The sequence below is a fragment of the Marmota marmota genome, unplaced genomic scaffold (assembly GCF_001458135.2).
Source record: "Marmota marmota marmota unplaced genomic scaffold, marMar, whole genome shotgun sequence".
Lineage (NCBI taxonomy): Eukaryota > Metazoa > Chordata > Mammalia > Rodentia > Sciuridae > Marmota > Marmota marmota.
This window is the reverse complement of record NW_026000026.1, coordinates 57,300,983-57,323,908: the sequence shown is the minus strand read 5'-3', so window position 1 is coordinate 57,323,908 and position 22,926 is coordinate 57,300,983. Positions and strand designations below refer to the sequence as shown.

Here is a 22,926-nt window from a genome sequence, read left to right as displayed (position 1 = left end):
AAGGTCTGGTATAGCAAGTGATACCACCTGTTACACTCTTACTGCTTAGAATTGCTTTAGCTATTCTTTTTATCTTATTTTTCCAGATGAATTTCATGATTGCTTTTTCTATTTCTCTGAAGAATGCCAATGGGATTTTGATTGGAATTGCATTGAACCTTTATAGTGCTTTTGGTAGTATGGTCATTTAAACAGTATTAATTCTGCCTATCCATGAGCAAGGTAGGTCTTCCATCTCCTAAGGTCTTCTTCTACTTCTCTCTTTATAGTTCTATTATTTTCATTGTAGAGATCTTTCAGCTCTTTTGTTTGGTTGATTCCCAAGTATTTTATTTTATTTTATTTGAGGATATTGTGAATGGGTAGTTTTCCTCATTTCCTTTTTAGAGCATTTATCACTGATATACAGAAATGCCTTTGATTTATGGTTGTTGATTTTATATCCTGCCACATTACTGATTTCATTTACTAGTTCTAGAAGTTTCTTGGGAGAGTTTATTTGGGTCTTCTAGGTTTAAAATCATATCATCAGCAAATAATGCTAGTTTAAGTTGTTCTTTTCCTATAGTTATTCCTTTAATTTCTTTCATCTGTCTAATTGCTCTGGCCAGTGTTTCAAGAACTATGTTGAACAGAAGTGGTGAGGGAAGGCATCCCTGTCTTGTTCCAGATTTTAGAGGAATGCCTTTAGTTTTTCTCCATTTAGGATGGCCTGAATCCTAGTGTAGGTAGCTTTTACAATGATGAGGTAAGTTCCTGTTATCCCTAGTTTTTCTAGTGTTTTGAACATAACAGGGTGCTGTATTTTGTCAAATGCTTTTACTGCATCTACCAAGATGATCACATGGTTCTTACATTTAAGTCTATTGATGTGATGAATTACATTTATTGATTTCCATATGTTGAACCAACCTTGCATCCCAGGGGTGATTCCGACTTAATCATGGTGCATGATCTTGTTTATATGTTTTTGTATCTGATTTTCCAGAATTTTATTGAAAATTTTTGTGTCTATATTCCTTAGAGATATTGGTCATAAGTTTTCTTTCTTTGAGGTGTCTTTCTCTGGTTTTGGATTCAGGGTGATATTCGCCTCATAGAATGAATTTGGAAGTACTCCATCTTTTACTATTTCCTGAAATAGATTGTGGAGTATTGAAAATAGTTCTTCTTTAAAGGTCTTGTAAAACTCAGCTGTATATCTGCCTAGTCCTGGGATTTTCTTGGTTGGTAATGTTTTGATGCTTTCTTCTATTTCCTCACTTGATATTGGTCTGTTTAAGTTGTGTATATCTTCTTGATTCAATCTGGGCAGATCATATGACTTAAGGAATTTATCGATGCCTTCACTATCTTCTATTTTATTAGAGTATAAAGTTTCAAAATAATTTCTAATTATCTTCTCTATTTCTGAAGCATCTGTTGTGATATTGCCTTTTTAATCCCATATGCTAGTAATTTGGGTTCTCTTCTTCTCTTCATTAGCATGGCTAAGGGTCTGTCAATCTTTTTTTATTTTTTCAAAGAACCAACTTTTAGTTTTGTCATTTTTTTATTGTTTCTTTTGTTTGGATTTCATTGATTTCAGCTCTGATTTTAATTATTTCTTGCCTTCTACTGTATTTGCTGCTGATTTGTTCTTCTTTTTCTAAGGCTTCAAGGTGTAGTGTGAGGTCCTTTATTTGTTGGCTTTTCCTTCTTTTAAGGAATGAACTCCATGAAATGAATTTTCCTCTTAGTGCTGCTTTCATAGTGTGTGAGAGATTTTGATATGTTGTGTCTGAGTTTTCATTTACCTCTAAGAATTTTTTTTAATTTCATCTTTGATATCTTCTGTAACCCATTGTTCATTCAGTAGCATACTGTTCATTCTCCATGTGATATAGAAATTTGAATTCCTTATTTTATCATTGATTTCCAATTTAATTCCATTACAATCAGATAAAATGCATGGTAGTATCTCTACTCCTTTGTATTTACTAAGAGTTGCACTAGTGACATAATATATGGTCTATTTTTGAGAAGGATCCATGTGCTGCTGAGAAAAAAGTGTATCCACTTGATGTTGGTTGATATATTCTATATATGTCAATTAAGTGCAAGTTATTCATTATGTTATTGAGTTCCATAGTTTTTTTATTCAAGTTTGGTTTGGAAGATTTGTCCAGTGGTGAGAGAGGTGTGTTAAAATCACCCATGATTATTGTGTTGTGGTCTATTTGACTCTTGAACTTGAGAAGAGTTTGCTTGATGAACATAGCTGCACCATTGTTTGGGGCATATATATTAATGATTGTTTTTGTCTTGTTGGTGTATGGTTCCCTTGAGCAGTATGTAGTTTCCTTCTTTATCCCTTTTGATTAACTTTGGCTTGAAGTCTATTGTATTTGATATGAGTATGGACACCCCTGCTTGCTTCCAAGGTCCATGTGAGTGGTATGATTTTTCCCAAATTTTCACCTTCAGTCTGTGTATGTCTTTTCCTAACAGATGAGTCTCCTGTAGGCAGCATATTGTTGGATATTTTTTAAAATTCAGTCTACTAGCCATTGTCTTTTGATTGGTGAGTTTAAGCCATTAACATTTAGGGTTACTATTGAGATATGGTTTGTATTTCCAGCCATATTTATTATTTTTGTTACTTAACTTGATTTTTTTCCTCTTTAATTAGTTTTTCCTTTACTGTGCTACATCCCACTGTTGGTTTTCATTGTTATTTTTCATTTCCTCTCCATGTAATGTTTTGGCAAGGATGTTTTGAAACACCAGTTTTCTAGCTGCAAATTCTTTTAACTTTTGTTTATTGTGGAAGGTTTTATTTCGTTTTCAAACCTGAAGCTTAACTTTGTTGGATACAAGATTTTTGGTTGGAACCCATTATCTTTTAGCATTTGAAATATGTTGTTCCAGAATCTCCTAGCTTTCAGAGTCTGTGTTGAAAGATCAGCCATTAACATAATTGGTTTACTCCTAAATGTAATTTGCTTCCTTCCTCTTGTGGCTTTTAAAATTCTCTCCTTGTTCTGTATGTTGGGCATCTTCATTATAATGTGTCTTGGTGTGGATCTCTTGTGATTTTGCACATTCAGTGTCCTGTAGGCTTCTAGGATTTGGATTTATGTTTCATTCTTCATGTCTGGGAAGTTTTCTAGTATGATTTCATTAAACAGAGTGCTCATTCCTTTGATTTGGATCTCTATACCTTCCTGAATCCCAATAACTCTTAAATTTGGACTCTTTATGCTATCCCATATTTCTTGGATGTTCTGCTCATGGTTTATCAGTCTTGCTATGCTGTCTATACTCTTTTTGAGATGATATACTTTGTCTTTGAAGTCTGATGTTCTATCTTCTAAATGTTCTACTCTGCTGGTGATACTCTCATTTTAGTTTTTAATTTGGTTTTTTATTTCCTACATTTCCAGGGTTTCTGGTGGTTTTTTTTTTTTTTTTTTTTTTTTTGTATAACCTCTGTCTCCTTGTAGAGTTGATCTTTTGCTTCTTGGATTTGTTTGTGTAATTCATTGTCAAAGTGATCTTTCATTGTCTGCATTTGCTGTCTAATGTCTTCCTTGAGACTCCAGATAATCTGACCATGTATATCTTGAAATCTTTGTCTGACAATCCTTCTGCTGCAGATGTTACCTTTTCTAATGTTGAATTGTCCTGCATTGTTTGTGGTCCTTTCTTTCTTTGTCTTTTCATACTGCTCACATTTCTTTCCAGCTCTGTGTAACTGTTGTGTTAATGTTTTTCTCCTATATATTGATATTGCTCTTGTTTAGTTCCAAAATCTCTCTTTTGTGGAAAAAGACAATGTTAAAAGTTTCCAGTATCAATAGTACATCATCTATGAGCAAGTTTTCATTATTAATACACTTATAGTTAGTCTCTATGTCTACAGATGTTGGCTTCAATTATTATTTAGAATATAGTCATTAGTTTCATAAAAGGCATACCATTTTTGGTGGAATATAGAGAACTGAGGGTCAGGTGTAGGATGTTAATTGGGAAAGAGTGAGGGTATGGGGTTAATCTAAATTAGCAACTTTGGAGGAGAACTCTAATGAATAGACAGGGGTAATATACAGAAGAATATATAAATTCAAACTCCTATCTGTATTTAGAAAATTACCCTACATACAAATAGTAAAAGTTAGGAGGTTGAAAGTGAGATAGAGGGAGGAAGAAGAAAAGAAAACAAGGAAAAAATAAAAAAATAAGAGAGAGGGAGACAGAAAGTAAGACAAAAGGGGGAGGTGGGGCATATGAAATTCCTTTATATTATATTATTCTGGTTATTCAGTTCTTAAAGTCCTATTTCATGCAAAGTTCTTGGTTTCACATATGATGTTGTAAGGTTCAGAGGGGGAAGGGTAGAGGAGAATTGATGAGAAGAGAGAGAAAAGAAAAGAAAGAAAAAAGAAAATTAAAAGAGAAAAAAGAAAAGTCTGTCAGAACTCTGTTTTCTTTTCTTTTAGTAGGTGGAGTGGTGTATTCCTAGCTTGAGTCTCTGTGCTCAGGGTGGTGGAGGTAGCCAAAGTGAGAGGACTTGAACTTCTGCCTGGATCCTCCCTACTCTTAGTCTCTGAGTTGGAAACCAGGTGCCTGTACAGCTGCTGTTCCGTGTTGATAGATATGCCCCCCAAAAGCTTGTGAGAAAAATTTTGAGTTATCACAGCTGAGGGTGGGGGAGTTGGAAACCAGGTACCTGATCAGCCACAGAACCACGCGTGTAGCCACACCCATGGATAGATGGCGAGTAAGGTTTTCCAAGATGGATTCCATCTGTTTCCCATGCAGTGTGTTTGGTGAGGTAAGAGGTGCTGGGGTGCCATTGTACTTTGTCCAGAGCTCAGTCTGGTGACCCACAAGCAAAGCCTCTGTGTTCTGCACAGCCGCCTTCCATCTGCACCACATTCAGCTCCACCTTCTGTCTGGTTGAACACCTTTCTTTCTTTTTTTTTTTTTAATGTACATATAGATGGACATATTACCTTTGTTTTATTTATTTATTTTTATGTAATGCTGAGGATTGAACCCAGTTTCTTACATATGCTAATAAGTGCTCTACCACTGAACCACAACGCTGGCCCAGTTTTTCTCTAGTTTCAGTCAGGTGCCCTAAGAGATTTTACTTTTTGACAAAGAGAAAAAATGTTTTATTGTTGTAAGATACACACACAAAACTTACCATCATAACTATTTCTAGGTATTCAGTTTGGTAGTGTTCACATTGTTGGAAGTACATCTCCACATTTTTTCATCTTGCAAAACTGAAAATTCCGTTATTTCTCTAATGAGAAGTGTTATTACAGGTTTGTTTGTGTTTTTTCTTGTTTAGTAATTTTTCTGGATTAAATCTGTGAGATATGCCTCCCCTGTGATGTATGGTCACTAATGTCCCTGCTCACATTTTTTTTTCTTTAATTCTTGAAGACCAACTTTCTAGGTACTCTCTTGTTTCTGCATACCTCAGTTCAGGCAATTCTTGTATAGACACTTTGCTCAGACACTTGGGGCAGGTTTCCACAATAAAACTGAAACTGGAGTTTGAGACAAAATGGTATTCTTTGTGTCTGCTGGCAGATAGAATCTACAGAAGTCACAAGCCTCTGCAGCCAAGAAAGCTTGGTTTAATGTCAGCAGCTATCATGCCAGCCAGTGTCAGCTCTGTGAGATGCAGCTGGCAAAGCTGGATTCTTCTCTGCTATGACTACAGCAGAATGTTGTAGCTCTCAGTGATAGACTTTGTCTGCTAGTATTGCAGCAGACCTCAGCAGCTAACCATCCATTAATTTCCAGGTTCCTGTCTTACAAATCTGAAGAATAAAATTAATGGAAAACAGAAGACAAGTGTGAAAAAAGTAGGATATGTTTGGGTGAGAAGCAAAGAAGCAGAGCTCTTGGTCAGCGAGTGGGGACCACGTAGGTGTTCTAGTGTAGGGATTAATATAGCTACCAAGTTAAGGCTATTGATCAAAAGCTATGCTAAAGAGACATTGGAAACATGCCAAAGCTATTAGTAAAAATTTGTCTACTCGAATATTAAAAAAATGCCAAGGCTATTAGTTTGGTTGTGATTTTCTGATTGACTGTGCCCTTTTAGGCCTTGGTTTAGAACTTTCTTGTATCCTCTATTCAGATCCTCCTCTGCTTCCATTTTCCTGCCATTCTGGGAAAAAGCCTTGGCTGGAATGTTTTTACAGGTAAATTTCATATCCTTCACATTAAAATGAAAAAAAAATACTGTGATGGGGCCCATTACCCTAACTGCCTCTCTATCCCATCGTACTCAGTACAGTGGAGCTGTGTCTGAGCAAGGAGCAGAAAGGTGATTCCAGGCCTAATCTAAAGTTTACCATGTGTCTTGAGGGAATCCCTTTCCTTCTCTGGGCTTCTGCTTTCTCATAAACACTGGGTTACTGGAGGAAAGTGATCTCCAGTAAGCCTCTTTTCTCTGGCAGGTTATCATTGGTCTTTGCACATTTTTTTCAGCTCAAACTAACCTCCAGCACAGTGCTGACAGCCATCTGATGCTCCCAGGATGTTGCTGTCCTGAGCTGAGTCTACAATCAGACAATATTGGGTCTGGATCTTTCCTCCTTGCTTGCTGCTGTGGACACAGGGCCGAAGATCTGAGCTATGTCTATATTATCCAGGACACTGTGTTCCTGTGAGCTATCCAACTGCTTCTGCTGCTCCCACCAGAAATCTCCTTTGAGCTGCTTGTGACCCCAGCTCTCCCACCTCTGTCAGTTATGATTGGGCCTCTGAGAGGTAAGTGCAGGAGGCCCCATGGAGGGAGGAGAGAGGGATGTGAATGGTCATTGAGCCCATCCACCACCTGCCTTCCTCTCACACCTCTTCTCAACCTCCCTCAACCACTCTTTGTATGCCCTAGGTGAAATGGGCAGTGGCTCCCAGGCAGCATTGACAGCATGGTGTGTTGCTAGGGCACAGTGGGATCCTTTTGAAGCAGGTCCAATGGGGAGGGCTTTCATTCTCTTCAGTGTGGGCCCTGTTCCTATTTATATGGGAACATTTGGCTGCATGAGTTCATTCCCATGGTCACCGTCACTAACTTATCAGTTCATTCAGGTACTTCACACCTTCTGAATTCATTTTACCTCCTTCATCCAATATGTGATCACCAGGGAGAAGAGCTGTTCATGCACTTCCTTCCTTTGATGGCATTTCCCAAACCACCTGAGAGGCAGGCAGGATCAAAATGATAACCTCAATGCAGCGAAGAGATTATCAGCTTCCACTCTGAAAGTTGCATCATATAAATCTTTATTGGGTTTTAATGTTCAGCAAACTTTAGTTCATGCTTATTGGTTGAGCCTCGACTCTCTTCTTTCTCTCTTCTCAGTGAATGAACTCCTGAAATAACACCCTGCACCACACTTCATTATGTCACCATCAAAAGCCTAATCATTGAGTTATCATTCAAAAAACTATGATTTTGGTAATACCCAATCACATAAAAAGCAACAACACTGTGTATGAGCTTGCTTTTAAAACAAAATGCTCTCAGTTTGAATGCTGTCTCATAGATTAAATGCAACTGAGTTTGTGTTCTGCCACTTTATCACAGGGACATATATACTAATTTCTTGAAATAGTCCACTCTAGTGCAGATAACACTGAAGGAAAAAAGGGAATACAACTCTGAAAACTCTAAAAACTCTGCCTTCCTTGTATATTTGGGGTCAAATATACAAATTATGAAAGTAATCATACCTTTCTCATCATCATAGTCAAGCAGAAGAAAATTGTAATATCCAGTTCTGGATATTACAAAAAAGAGAAGCAGGATTGAAGGGTAGAGATGTATAGTGAAATAATTCACTACCTGACTTTATTAGAAGGAAACACTCACCTAACTAGAATTTATATTTGGATAGTAGTGTGGCTTGTCATTTGAACTAAACTACCCAAAATATATTTTTTTCTGTTTTACACTTGGAATGTATTCAAGGTTTTGAAATGTTTGACTGACTCTCAGATCTTTGTGTCTAACCTAAATTCAGCTGATACTGAAGGCAAATTGAACGGCAGCATAGTAGTGTTAAAAACAAAGCTTAAACTGAAATGACTACATAAGTGCCCCCTACATCTGCACTGTGGCTATGTTGCTAATAGTTTTATGATGACTATAGATCACATTCACCTCCCCATGCTTATTAAAGTATAATAGGGTCAAAAACCTGCCAGTCACTTAGTGAACTTTCATAGTAGATTTGGCTCATCATGCCAGCTATGGTAGAACACACCTATAATTTCAGTGACTTAGGAAATTGAGGCAGGAGTATTACAGATTTGAGTCCAAACTGTGGTATATGGGAAAATCCTGTCTTACAATAAGATTTAAATGAGGCTAGGAATATAGGTTGGTGGAAGAGCACTTGCCTCCCATGTGAGAGGCCCTGGAATTCCCAGTACTGCATGGGAAAAAAATCATCAGTGTATGACAAGGATATTTAATCCTAACCTTAGATCTAGATTATTATTAAGAAAAACAGTCCAAAAATGTACTGCTGTGAGACAGTAGTCACTGAGCTAGAGACTACACAACAGCCTGTGAGCAGTCTATTTGCCATTCTCACTGACAGGACTTGGTGGAATGTTTGGGGGACACTGCACAATAGGACTTTTTTCCCCTCAATTTATACCTTCATCTTACGAAGTCAACTTGATGTTAATGGTTTTGAATACCTGGTATATTTAATGAGATCTAAGGCAATTTCCAAATATGAATTCATTAATGTATTTGATCAATATTTAATATTCAGTCTCATAGCTGAATCAGATATTTATCAGGTGTCCATTAAAGCAGAAAGGTTTATTCACATTACATTTAACATATATCTACAGTTCTCTGATGAATGAGCATAAATTGATTTTGAATAGTTTTCTATCAAACATAAGAAAAATTCTTTATTTCAGTGTTTAGGAATAATATGTGCTGGAAGATAAACATTCCTAGGATTCAGTTGTGATTGTATACAAAGTGATCAGCAGCATAAACCAACATTACAGTTAATTCATTAAAAAATAAATAAATGTCTGATTTTCAGTGGTATTCAGCCTGCAGTATGAGTAGAAATGCACAGCTTCAGAAGACAATGGTATCTTTCTTTATGATTTTTTAAATGGACACAATATCTTTATTTATTTTATTTATTTTTATGTGGTGCTGAGGGTCCAACCCAGTGCTTCTCCTGTGAGGGGCAAGTGCTCTACCGCTGAGCTATAACCCTAGCCCTGATAAATGGTATCTTGTTGAAAAAAGACTTAAAGGGTAAGTGGTTGTATTGTTGTAAAATAAACATGCCAGTTTACCATCAATCCCAAACCTTTTTCTTGAATGAACTGACATGAATTTAGAAAGTATCCTTGATCTTGATAAAATTAATTAAACATAAATATCAAATTAAGTGCTCAGTGAATATTAGTATTCTCATAGCACTGATCTCTTTTGTAATAAATGTAAATACACTGACTGTCATTGAAGTTCAAAGAGGTATAAGATCATCTAAGAGATAAAGTATTTGAGAAATTTTTTCTGTGATATGATGTTCATAATTCTTTCTGTACTTGACTTACATCTTGAGCTATTTTAATTTCATGTGGCATATAACAATGTCTCATGTGAAATTTATATATATTAAGGATCAAACCCAGGGGAAATCTACCACTAAGCTACATCCCCACACTTATTTTTTATTTTGAGACAGATCTCTCTGTGATGCCTAGACTGTCCTGAACTTTCCATTCTCTCCCCAGCCTCCAAAGTAACTGGGATTGCAGGGTTATATATGTGTTAAATTTTACCCAGTTAATATTTTTTGTAATGATAATTTACCCTGAGGATCTTTTACCAAAGAGTCATATCTCCATTCCTTTTTCTTTTTTCTTTTTTAAATTTTGAGACATGGTCTCACTAAACTGCTTATGGCCTAAGTGGCTGAAGGTGCCCTTGTACTTGTAATTCTCCTATTTTAGCCTCCCAAGTCACTGAAATTACAGGCATGTGTCACTGTCCCTAGCAAAATGAGAACTTTTAATGATAATTGCACTAAAATATTTTGCAGTCTGAAATATATTTCATATAGATATTGAGTTTTCAAAAATATTTATTTTTAATTTTTTTTAGTTATATTTGGACACAATGTCTTTATTTTATTTATTTTCATGTGGTTCTAAGGATCAAACCCATGGCCTTGCATGTGCTAGGCAAGGCATCTACTGCTGAGCTACAATCCTAGCCCAAGTTTTCAAAATATGTAACTTAAATTGATTTCCCTCACTCTTTACAGGGCTAGAGATTGACCTCAGGCCCTTGAACACACTAAAAAGTGTTCCACATTGCCAGGCATGGTGGTGTGTGCCTGTAATCCCAGCAGCTCAGGGAGACTGATCTCAAATTCAAAACCAACCTTAGCAAAAGTGAGACACTAAGAAACTCAGTGAGACTCTCTTTCTATAAATAAAATATAAAACAGGACTGGGGATGTGGCTCAGTGGTTGAATGCCCTTGAGTTCAATCCCCAGTACCAAAAATAATTGCTCCATATCCATACGTATTCATCACTCAACTTGAATTTTCTATGTATTACTATGTACACTGTGGGTTTTTCTGAAATACAGGTTCAAGAACTATTTATAACTGGGAAGTTCCTTAATCACACTTCTCACAATTCTTTTATTACATGATGTATTCATTTTGTTTGTTAAATACAAACCACTGTATGCAGCTATAAGTTATTGTTAATTTAGACTTGAATCAGAAATATGTTAAAGTAATGTTATTTATAATCTCAAAGGACATTTTCTAAAATAATTTGTAGAAATTAGATGTGCTACTCATTTCTTAAAACTTTGTCAGATTACATTAAATTAGGTTTGGCCTGAGGACAACTCCACCCTTGAGTCTTAGATCTCCCAATGAAGGTAGGGCTCACCCTACCTAGTGAAAGCCTAGTGCAGAGGACACTCCTAACATGGTGGAGTCTCAGAAATGGCAGTGCTGAGCATGTGAATTGTGGAATCCTAGGAATGGAGATCTGTGTGACCTGAGAAGCTGTTTTCAGTCTCACTGTTCCTCTTCAACAATGCTGCCCTGCCACTTGGGGGGGCATAAGCGCTGTGAAGCTATTCCAGTCCTGAGGCTGACAAGTAAGTGGGTCATTTTGTTTTAATTCTCTTTTCCATGCTTAAGAAACTCCACTAAATGTAACATGTCTAAGAGGTATTCCTTTAACCTTAAAGTAGGAGATGAAAACGAAAAGCTTATTAATTGTCATGTAATTATGAGTCTGTGATATTTACATTTAAGACCTATTCACATCTTAAAGAAATCTTAAAGAAATATTTAAAATACCATGGTTTTTCTTATTAATGCTTGTGAAGCCTAGGATGCTCTCTGAGCTGTGGCATATATAACTGTTAGTGAAATTTTGAACAAATGTGAAAATACAAATACAATTGTGGGCATACTTACATATATAAAATATGTTTTAGAAAAATAAAGTTTGCATGATGATCTAACTCAAATTATACCACAAATAGAAATCATACTCTTTGCAAATTTTGAGGGGGAAAGTAAGCAGAGAGAGCAGCATTTCTTCCAGGGAGTGGATCCTGATAGACATGGAGCAGAAAGTTCTGTGCACAAAAATGGATGTGTGATCAGTTTCCAGAGATGAACAGGTGCAGGGTACAGAGTTAGCTCTCCTAAAGTCCTGAGTATATGGTTATAAGAGCCCCAAGTGCCATCCTAGGAGGAAGGACCCCTTCAGGGTCTTGGGGAGGTTTACACAGGAAGTCAGCCTATAGGAGCCTAGTTAATTTGCTGCCCACTCCTCCCTGTGCCATCTTAAACCTGTCCCCTGCCTCAGAGAAATCAATTCAGAAGACTCAATCCACTCCCCTCACCTGAGAAATCGACATCCAAAGTCTCAAGGGCCCTACCCATACAATTAATAACTGATTGCTACATAGATGGATTAGAACAGAATGTGCTGCTTTGCCCCTTTGGATGACATCCTAGGAAGAGACCTGTGTGGTAGCCACTTGGATCTATGCACTAGAGGGACCATCAGTCCTTTTTAGGTTCAATATTCCTGGGCCTCTGGCCAGTCTACATGGACATGTGCTTGATCAAGTAGCAACTAGGGTGTCATATGGCAGAGGTACTAATCTGTCATTTGGACACAGAGGAATGGGCATGAGGGCTCATTGGAGGTGGAGTCCTCAGGGCCTGAGACCCAGAGACAGCCCAGCCTCTGGAAGCACAGGCTTTAACAATAGCTGCAGGTGGGCACTGTACAGTGAGCTGGGAAGGATGGAGACAGCAAAACTATCACCGTGGGGGCTTTCATGGCTCCTGATACTGAAGAGCAAGTTATAAATGAGTCTTGGCAGAAAACCCTTATGTGTATGATCAATATTATTATGTGCTAAGGCCTCACCAAGAATGCATTGGCATGTCAATGACAAAGGACCTTTTCAACAAAGGGTGCTGGGAGAACAGATAAACATAGAAAAGAATGGAGTCAGACACCATCCCTCACTTTATACACACACACACACACACACACACACATATTCACACACACACACACACACACCCCCTCAAAATATATCACAGAACTCAATGCAAAACTAAAACTACAAACTCTTAGGAAAAAACATAGAAATACATCATTTTGGCCTTACATTTAGTAGAGGTTACTCATATAAGGCACCAGCTAAGCAACAAAAGAAGTAATAAGTAAATTGAACTTTATTGAAAATAAAAGCTTGTGAGCATCAAAGAATGCACTAAGAAATTGAATTGACAACTCATAGAATGGAAGAAAATATTTGAAAATCATAGATTATAACTCAGAAATAACTGTTACCCCAAATATAGAAAGAACTGTTACAACTAAGCAACAAAGAAATTCCAATACAAAAGTGTCCAAAGAATCCATATGCAACAAAATGAAAATGAATCCCTCTCACTATGCACAAAAGTTAACTCAACATGGATCAAGGATCTAGGGATTAAACCAGAGACTCTGTGTCTAATACAAGAAAAAGTAGGCCCTAATCTCCATCACATGGTGCTAGGCCCCAATTTCCTTAATAAGACACCTATAGCACAAGAATTAAAACCAAGAATCAAAAAATGGGATGAATTCAAACTAAAAAGTTTTTTCTCAGCAAGAGAAATAATGTGTGAGGTGGAATAGGAAGTCTACATCCTGGGAACAAATTTTTACCCTTCACACATCAGATAGAGCTCTACTCTCTAGGGTATACAAATAACTAAAAAAGCAAAACACCAAAAAAAATATAACCCAATCAACAATTGGGCCAATGACCTGAACAGATGCTTCTCAGAAGAGGATATACAATCAATCAACAAATATATGAAAAAATACTCATCATCCCTAGCAATCAGAGAAATGCAAATTAAAACTACGCTAAGATACCATCTCACTCCAGTAAGAATGACAGTCAGGATAAAGACAAACAACAACAAGTGCTGGCGAGGATTCAGGGAAAAAGGTACACTCATACACTGCTGGTGGGACTGCAAATTGGTGCAGCCAATTTGAAAAGCAGTATGAGGTTCCTTGGAAAGCTGGGAATGGTAACCACCATTTGACCCAGCTCTTCCTCTTCTCAGACTATACCCAAAGGACCTAAAAACAGGATATTACAGGGTCACAGCCACATCATTGTTTATAGCAGCACAATTCACAGTAAGCTAGACTGTGGAGCCATCCTAGATGCTTTTCAATGTATGAATGGATTAAAAAATGTGGCATATATACACAATGGAATATTACTCAGCTCTAAAGAATAATAAGATGATGGCATTTGCAGGGAAATGGATAGCATTAGAACAGATTATGCTAAGTGAAGTTAGCCAGTCCCCAAAAAACTAATGCTGGATGTCTTCTCTGATATAAGGGGGTGACTCAAAATGGAGAAGAGAGGAAGAGCAAGATTACATCTACATAAGGAAGAGGGGTGGGAGGGAAATGGAGGGAGAAAGGGAATTGTATGTATGGTGGAAGGAGACACTCATTTTTATACAAAATACATGTATGAAGACATGAGAAAAAAATGAATAGTGTTACCTTAGATTAGGTAGAGAGAAGTGATGGGAGGGGAGGGGAGGGGTTGGGGAGATAGGAAGGATAGTATTATGAAACAGACATTATTATTACTGTGTGTATACATGTGAATGCATGAACAATGTAATTCTGCAACCTGTATACTCAGAAAAATGAGATATTGTATCCCATGTTATTCAAATATATGATATGTCAAGGTCATTGTACTGTCATGTGTAATTAATTAAACAAATAAAAAAAGCATCCAAAGACTTTGAGTGTGCACTTCTGTAAAGATCATTATGTTTGCAAAATAGTCATCATTTATCATTTATAATTAAGGTATTGCAAATCAAAGTTATAACAAGAGACAACTTAATGGCTAGAAGGATGGTTACAATCAAAGACATGGACAATAGCATATGTTATCAGGGACAAAGACACACAGTGACCTGGGGAAGGAAATGTAAAGAATGTGGCTGCTTTCTAGCACAGTCTGAAAACTTCTTCCATGTTAGACAGAGACTTACTAAGTGACCCAGCAACTCCACTCCTAGGTGTGGGAAACAAAGTTAGACATGCAAACAAATGTTTGATATAACTGTTCACAGCAGTGTTATTCAAATAGCCAAAAAATACAAATGACTCAGTCAACTAACAAAATAGATTAATAAATACAGCATATCCACCTAATGGAATATTGTTCTCCAATAGAAAGGAATGGAGTACTGACAATATGCTGTGGCATGAATGAACCTTGAAAATATTAGGCCAACTCAAAGAAGCCAGTCACCAAAAGAAAGGGTCTAACTAAGTTGCTGAAGGTCTTGATTTTATCCTTGATGAAGGAAGGGCCACTTGGCACTTTGTACTATGTGCAGACAGCCACACACCTCTCCAGGCACAGTTAGAGACAGGCTTACTGAAATGTTCCTAGGAGAAGCCAGGATTCACAGCATGCTTTACATGGTTCCTCCCCCAAGTTCCCTGGGGCCACAATTCCTTTCAACACCTGTTCCTCCAGCAGGTCCTTCAGACAGAAGGCAGCATCTCCCAGAATATTCCTTGTCATGCCATGCCATTGCCCTGCCCAAATTTCTCCATTCCTGCCTTCCTCTAGACCTGACTAGAGAGCCACTTTCAAGGTTGCTCAGGGCAGAGATCACTGCTCTCAGGCAGCAGGCCCTGAAGCCTCCAAGAGGTACTGTCCTTAGAGGTGTGGGCTAATGGAAGAGAGGGGACTCAGGAAAAAGTGTGTCATGTAATTTACATCACAGAATTTTCCTATGGGTAAGTAAAGTATATTTATATTTTGAATAGAGATTTACATGTCCCAAAGGGAATTGTCATTTCTTATTTCTAGGAATCTCTCACTTTAAAGCACTCTTGAGAATAGGAGGCCACATTTTTCATATTTTTGACCTTCATAAATTTGTATATTGAAAAAAAAGACAAAAAAAAATAAAAGTTGCAAGTTGTCCTCTTACTCAATACTAATATAGCTAATGGCATAATGACTCATTCATCCAAAATTTTAGGCAAGGATTTCTGAACAGCATGGCATCACCAACAAAGCCATCCCAGATGAATCCTCAAATGGACACCTCACCAGAGTGCATATCCCAGGATATGGCACCAACTAAAACACCAATTGAAATCGGGCCACCTGCCATCCTCACTGAGAACCCACCTGTCTATTTCTTTAGACTCACAACTCCTTCATTGGCACCCCTCAGTTGTTTGTTTTCCATTTTAAATGTTTTATTGTGGTTAATTTATACATGAAGTGAAATTTGCCATGTTAGCCATTTTTTAAAAATATTTTTTAGTTATAGATAGACACAATACCTTTATTTATCTATATGTGGTGCTGAGGATTAAACCCAGGACCTCGCATGTTCTAGGTGAGCACTCTATCACTGAGTCACAACCCCAGCCCTCAATTTTTTTAACATAATCCTTTTACTCAATATCAGTAATCTCAGGTCCAAAGCATATTTTAGGAATACTGATATCCCTGAGTATATGAGTTTAATTCATGAAATGAATTCTACCATATCCATTTCCTCTAATGTAGAAGAGTAGATGCTGGTCAAGTGCTAGGAAATATTTCAGGCCTTTGATAAAACCACTATAGAATCAAAGAATCCCTGTAATGAATAGAATATTAGAAAAGAATTCAGGTCTAATTATTGTTGGTTATCTATTTTTGGCTTATATTTCTTTGATAATAGAGATATACTCATTTCCTTTTTAGATTATTGTTAGAGATTATTAATACATAATCATGGGCTGAGTTTGAGGCTCAGTAGCAGACCTCCTGCCTAGTATGTTTGAGGCACTGGGTTTGATTCTCTGTGAAACATATAGATAAATGAATAAAGTAAAGATCTATCAACAACTAAAAAACATTTATAAATAAAACACTTAATCATATACCTATTAATTTCATTCACTTGTGCTATATTTCTCCACATAAGTCATGTAAAAAAGACTATTCCTTTAATTATGACAGTTCAGATATCAGGACAATCATTCTTCTTTAATTGTGGGAATTTTGATTTTTACAATAACAGCCCAATTATTTAGGTAAAGTGCATATAAATATGTACTATATTTATGACTTCATTTTTGGACTTAATACTTTATTATTTTTTTTATAAATTGCCAATTTTTAATATTGTTTTATTTTATTTAACTATCATTTTCAGAGCTGTAAGCAAAATTGGAACCTGATTCAATAAATGATGTCATATTCAGAAGGGCCTTTCAGGTTTTTCTTCTGAAGCTGTAACTTTTTATAGGACTCTATCATGGTATTTAGGGATTTCAGTTCTGTTTTCAACCTGAAATTACCTTATTTACAGTTTCTTGGTGTAAAACATTAATTATACTAGCAACTATTCTCCTGTAGTAGTTAGGGCAGAAGCAGTTCTGGATTAACATCAGTGGGGGATCATCAGTCCATTTTATACAGACCATGAATATAAACTTCTCTTCCACTTGTTTAGAACGAGTAGTGTTTTATGCTGGAAACTAAAAATTATAGGATTGATTGAACAACCAGTGTTACTCTTGAGGGAAAACAGATTAGATTTATTGAACTTCTAGAGTTTCTTTTTCAATGCCCAACTTTTTTTCTCATTGAAATTAATCGTGGACTCAAGTATCGGTGAAAGTCTTCACTGGCCATCAATTGTGATAAAGCTGTTTCTTATATTTAAGAAGAAAATTATATTACTGCATTTATTTTAGACTTAAGTGTGTACTCTTTACAAAAAACTGAAGAGCATATTTAACACTTGAAAAAAAAAAAAGCTTTGACCACTAAGTGTTAATTAGGGTATTTTTAATAAACATTATTTCTTGGTCCCTATCAGGGAAACATTATTCAAAATGTCCTCTCTGGTGCAGTTTTGTAAATTTTTTACTTATTTGCAATGGTTAAGAAATTGAGTAAGAACCTGAACCATTTATAGTAGTTTAGCAGAGTCATTTTATGACTATCAAATCTAAAAATAACAAAACTTGGAATTATGACTTTGTTTCTTCATTTCAGTGTCCTAATAATTCATTTCTATTTTACAAATGTCTCCCTGAAAATGAAACAAAGACTAGGACACTCCCCATATCAGTGAACTACAGCAAAATGGGTATAAAATAAAGGAGATGTAAGGGAAAACAGGGACAGAGTCAACTTAAATTATGATTTCAAATTTCTACAAATTTTCTGAGAACTGAAATATTTTTTGTATTTGAAATCTCCTATTTCCATGACATATATAGTTGTGTTTTCTGATTTACTCTTAATATGTTCTAGTTATTCTTTCTTTATGGAAAAACTAGTTGATTTTTATTATCAATGCCAACAAGACTTTATATCAATAAAAATCTTTCATTACACTAAAGTTACTTTCACATTTGCTACAATCACAGTAAATATGTTTCTTTGTATAAAGCAACAGCCTTTGTTTGGAGTTTAAAATATCCCCAATTGCAAGATTGCATATATAAAACTCTGTTTGTTGCTCATATAATAGTGGATTAATCAAATTAAATGTTATAGTCTCAGAATAAGATAAAATGGAAATAACTTACTCATAAGATTCATATTTAAACAATCTTTATTTACAAATTATTATCCTAAAAATTATATTTCCATTAAGCTTCAATTGGAGCAAAATATAATCACATATAATTAAAAGTAGTTACTTAAACTAAAAATGAGAGATAAATTACTTTTGAAGGTGATAAAAAACATTGTCAGGTTTCTTGTTGTGCTTCTGGATGTTCAGTAGCAGGCTCATTTGAAGGTGGAACCAACCCTGAAGGATCTCACTTCTACTTTCAGAATGCAGGAGTGGGAGGCAGGGAGAGAAATCCAGGTCTTGTGGGGAGATAATGAGGAAAACACTGTGGTCCCATTGGGAATGGAGGGGGTGGTGAACCTGGTGGAAAATATTCCCAAGATGCTCCATACATGTTTCCTGGAGGAGGTGGAGGAATAAATGGTCCTCTTCTCATGAACTGACTCCTTGGATCCACTGGAAACAATGGACCTCTGATTGGAGGAAAAGGTGAGAAAGCAAAGCCAGAGCCAGCTGCTTTGTTCTCAGCAGGGAGAGATGAATCAGGCACATTGGAATCACCAAGATCGATTTTGGTATCATTTTTGCTAGATTCAGTATCTGAAGACGTAGACCCATCCATTTTATCCAAAAGCAGCATAGTGGAAATTTTGAATTCTGCTGATCCAGATGGTTTATCATAATTAGAATAACATCCATTTTGCCTTTGTAGAGGAAGCTGTGGATCAGAATATGGTTGGCCTGGTGAAGGGATTATTATCCTATGGGTCTGTTGACATGGAGATGCCAAAGGGCTCAGTGTCAGAAGGTACTCTCTGAGGATCAGTTAACTTATCACAGTTTGATTCTCTTCTTTCATTGCTAGTCAGATGGTCCAGAGAATTCTTTGGGCCCCTTGAGCCTCTTCCTTCTCCCACTGGCACCAAAGGTGAGAGTATGAGTGGACCCTTGTTTTCCACATAAGAAGGTCTCATTTTACATGAAGGTTGACCCAATGGTGAGGGACCATTTGGGGAATGCTCTCTGCCAGAAGTTGTATTTGAAACATCAAGTGTAGAAGGATCTTTTTCTGCAAGTTTAAATTTGAACACCATTTCAGTTAATTTTTGTCTGTTGTGAGCATTTTGTTTTCTTAAATCATCAAGGTATCTTTCAGCACTCTGAGCTGCCAACTCATTACTATGTGCTTTTTTCTCATAGTACATAACACGCCCTTGATAAAAATGAATGGTTCTCTCCAATTCTTCTTCAAGATCTTTGGCTCACTTTCTATAGGTCTCCAGCGGTTTAGTTGTATGGCTGATCTTTTCTTCAACTTTGGAAAATTTCTCCTCTTGCTCTACCTGGTAATTTTCCTCTCCTATTAATTTCCTTTGGAGTTCCATTACATTTTCTTGATATAGTTCCATCATGACTTTATGTTTCTGCTGAAGATTCTGATTCTCACGTTCAAACTGTGTATTTTCTTCTTAGAAAGATACTTATTCTGTCTTAATGTTTTTAATGTGTTCTGTAAGTTCTTCCTTTGGTTTACCTACTTCAGATAATAAAGTAAAAAAATTGATTTCTTTCTTTCTAAGGTTTTAAAAGAGGCCTTTAACTTAGCAACATAAACCAGTTTCTTCAAAGCCCTTTTTGGCTGATCTTCTAAGTGAGCACCAATTTCTGATTCACTCTCCATTTCCAACTCCAAGTTACCATCATTTTTTAGGACTTCTGCAAGCACAGGAGCCCAATGTTTTATCAGCAGCAAGTGTTCAGTCGGAGACTTAATGTGACTTTCTCTATCTGTTTGAACTTGTTCAAATGTCATTTTCTGTTTATTGAGGCCATTCACTTTTTCTTTCCATGACTCAATTTCTTGTAAAAGCTCTTTCTGACTTTCCTGAAGTTGACAATTTTCATTCAAAGCTTCTTTTACTGCTTCTGTAACTGCTTCTTTATTCATTTTAAATATTCTCAAGGTTGTTTTAGCTTGAGATTTGAGGAATTTCAATTCATCTTCTAGGGACTTAATTCTTTTAAATATATCCACTATCAATTCATCCTGTTGAAAGTGTTTAGTTTTCTCTTCTTTTAGCTCTTGTTTTAGAAAGAGTATTTCATCCTCAAGTTTAGATAGAGACCTATCCAGGTTTTCATATATTGTCTCAAAATTATCTGCTTTTATCAACTTCTTCTCTAAAACGGCATATTTTAAAGATGACTCTAAGCCTTCGTAGTCTTTTTGAACAAGGCTAACTTTTTCAAGTAGTTCACATTTTTCTTCAATTAGACCCAAAAGCTTTAGAGCAAGCTTTTCTTCTCATGTAATGCCTGCTTCTCACAGACTGATAACTTCTCCATAAAAAAAAGAGAACAACAATAAATCCAATAGCTGTACATATCACTAACTCCCATGGACAGCCATAAGGACTAGGGTGTGTTTCCTTGTCTCAGACAATGCACACCACAACCCTGCTTACTTCTTCCAGAACAATCCCCTAGTGGGGCTGAGGGGTAGCTGTTGCACCTTCATCAAGCTAAGGCTACTTTGGCTATTCCCTCCACAACCACAACATGCCCAGCCAAGCCAAAGCAGGCTGTGGACTCTTTGGCCTTTGGTTAGGAACAAATCTGCACCAGGCAACAGAGCAGACCATTGGGAACCATCAAGTGTGTGTGTGTGTGGGGGGGCTGTGGGAATTGGCATGAGGAGCCCTGGTCATGGGCTCCTAGGGGCCTAGCACACTCACACTGCCTGTCAGAGAAGTCTTGGCCCCTTTACTATGCTGTGCATCCTGAAGCAGCAAAGGTTCAAGCCTGTTTCAATCAAGCCAGAGAGGAGTCTTCTCCAGGCCACCCACTCATTGGTTTGGTTTAGGCCAGGCCAAGGCAGAACTTCTATACAGTCATAATATCACCCAGTTTGATGTCACTAAAATTCTAAAGCTCTGTAAAATTTTTATAGAGCTAATACATCATATATTTATATTTGCATCACTTGCCCTTTTGTTTTAATGACTCATTCCTTTCCCTCCCCTCCTGTCCCCTATCTTTTTCCTTCCTTTCTTCTTTCTCCCTTTTCATTTCTTGCAATATTGGTGGTTATATTTCAAGGCCTAATACATGCTGGGCAAGCACTCTAGCACTGAGCTACAGCTCCAGACCTGTTGACATTTTCTACAGAAGCCATGCAAATTATTGCCATAGAAAAACTTTCATATTAGGCTATTTTAAAAGTAATTTTAGAAGAGTTGCAAACATGGGCACAGATCAGTTTTGATAAGTTATTTTTAAGTAGTATAGCATATGTAATATTTCTCAAAATAAGGAACTTAAAATTTGTATTGGTTTTCCTGTCAGTTTTTGTAGAATACTATTTATTTAAGAGTCATTAAATCTTTTTTTCAGATGTTCTTTTCACTTCTCATATAATATAAATACTTCTAAGCAAGCTGGTCATTATAAGTATATAGTAATGAGAAGGATAAGATAAGTGAGATTTTGCATTAAAAAAACGAATAAAATGTTGCATGGGTTTCTCACACAGAGACAGGGGACACTAGAGTATTCAATAGGAAGCAGTGTTTATTTGTGTGCATCCAGCCTCAGTGAATTCTTATCCAAAGGCTGAGCATTTAGTGTAGGGAGAGATCCCTTATATATTCTGTTTAGTTTCCTTTTACATACTAGACTTTGACTTCATATAAGGTAATACTCATTCCTGTTTGGGCATTCAATTTCTATACTACAAAGTAGCAAAAATGTTTAAAACTGATTTCTGGAGGACTCATGATGATACAGATGGCATCATTTTCTCTTTCCTTTGTTCTGAGAAATCTGTACCACAAAATGTAGCTCAGTGATAAAGCACCCCTGGCTTCTTTTCCCAATACCAAAACCAAACAAATGGCAGATGCACTTCATTTAGTGCAGAGAATTTAGTATTATTATGAGTGATAGTAATCAAAGTTTATCCTAGGTCACTTAGAAGAGAAGCTGCGTATCTTTGACTGGTTTAAGCTGTTCTTTCAAGCCTTTTCTAAAGAGCAGTTTCTGAAACAAAGAAACAACTTCAAGTGAAGTTAGCAGTGAGCAGCTCTCTACCTGCAATCACAAGTGTTCCCAAGTTCCTGCCTGGAAGCTAACCACTTCGCAGACTGTTTTCTGGTGGGGAGAAAAGTCTGAAGGGGGTGCAGAACTTGACATCTGGATCTCTTATGGGATCCACTTCCTCTTAGGCTATTCTAACCAACTCCCTGGCATCACCTCTAGTATCTAAGATGCAGAGAGTTTGAATGGCTTCCAATCTAGGGTGTTGAGCCCTGATCCCAGGCCCTCAACTCACTCCATATCCCTGGGTTGTGGCTGCTTTCTGGGGCACCTCAAGGCCTTGATTTTGGAGGATTTCATTTCCATCCCACCTCCATGCCCTCCAATTCACTGAGGGCTTTGATTGCAGTACCTGGAATTGGGAAGGAGTTTCTCCAGGCAGAAGATTCAGCCTTCCTAGCAGGCTGTCTTGACCTAGACTCTACAGAAGACAGTGCCCTGAGGCTATCCAGTAGACCACATTTTGGCCGTAAATTTATGGGTTTGGGTCTTAGCAGTTTTTGCCAGGCAGTCATTTCTCCCTTGTGCCCAGGATATCCATCTCCCTGATGTATTAGTTACTCTTTGATGGAGTCTGAAGGCTTTCTAGGTGCCAGACATCACTTTTCTCACTTCCTCTGCCCACT

General features: G+C 36.9%; 1 pseudogene; it reads right to left on the bottom strand.

Annotated features, from left to right (window-relative positions):
• Positions 1–18,464: 18,464 nt before the first annotated feature.
• On the bottom strand, positions 18,465–22,617 carry LOC107149426 (annotated as a pseudogene).
• Between the last annotated feature and the right edge of the window lie 309 nt (positions 22,618–22,926).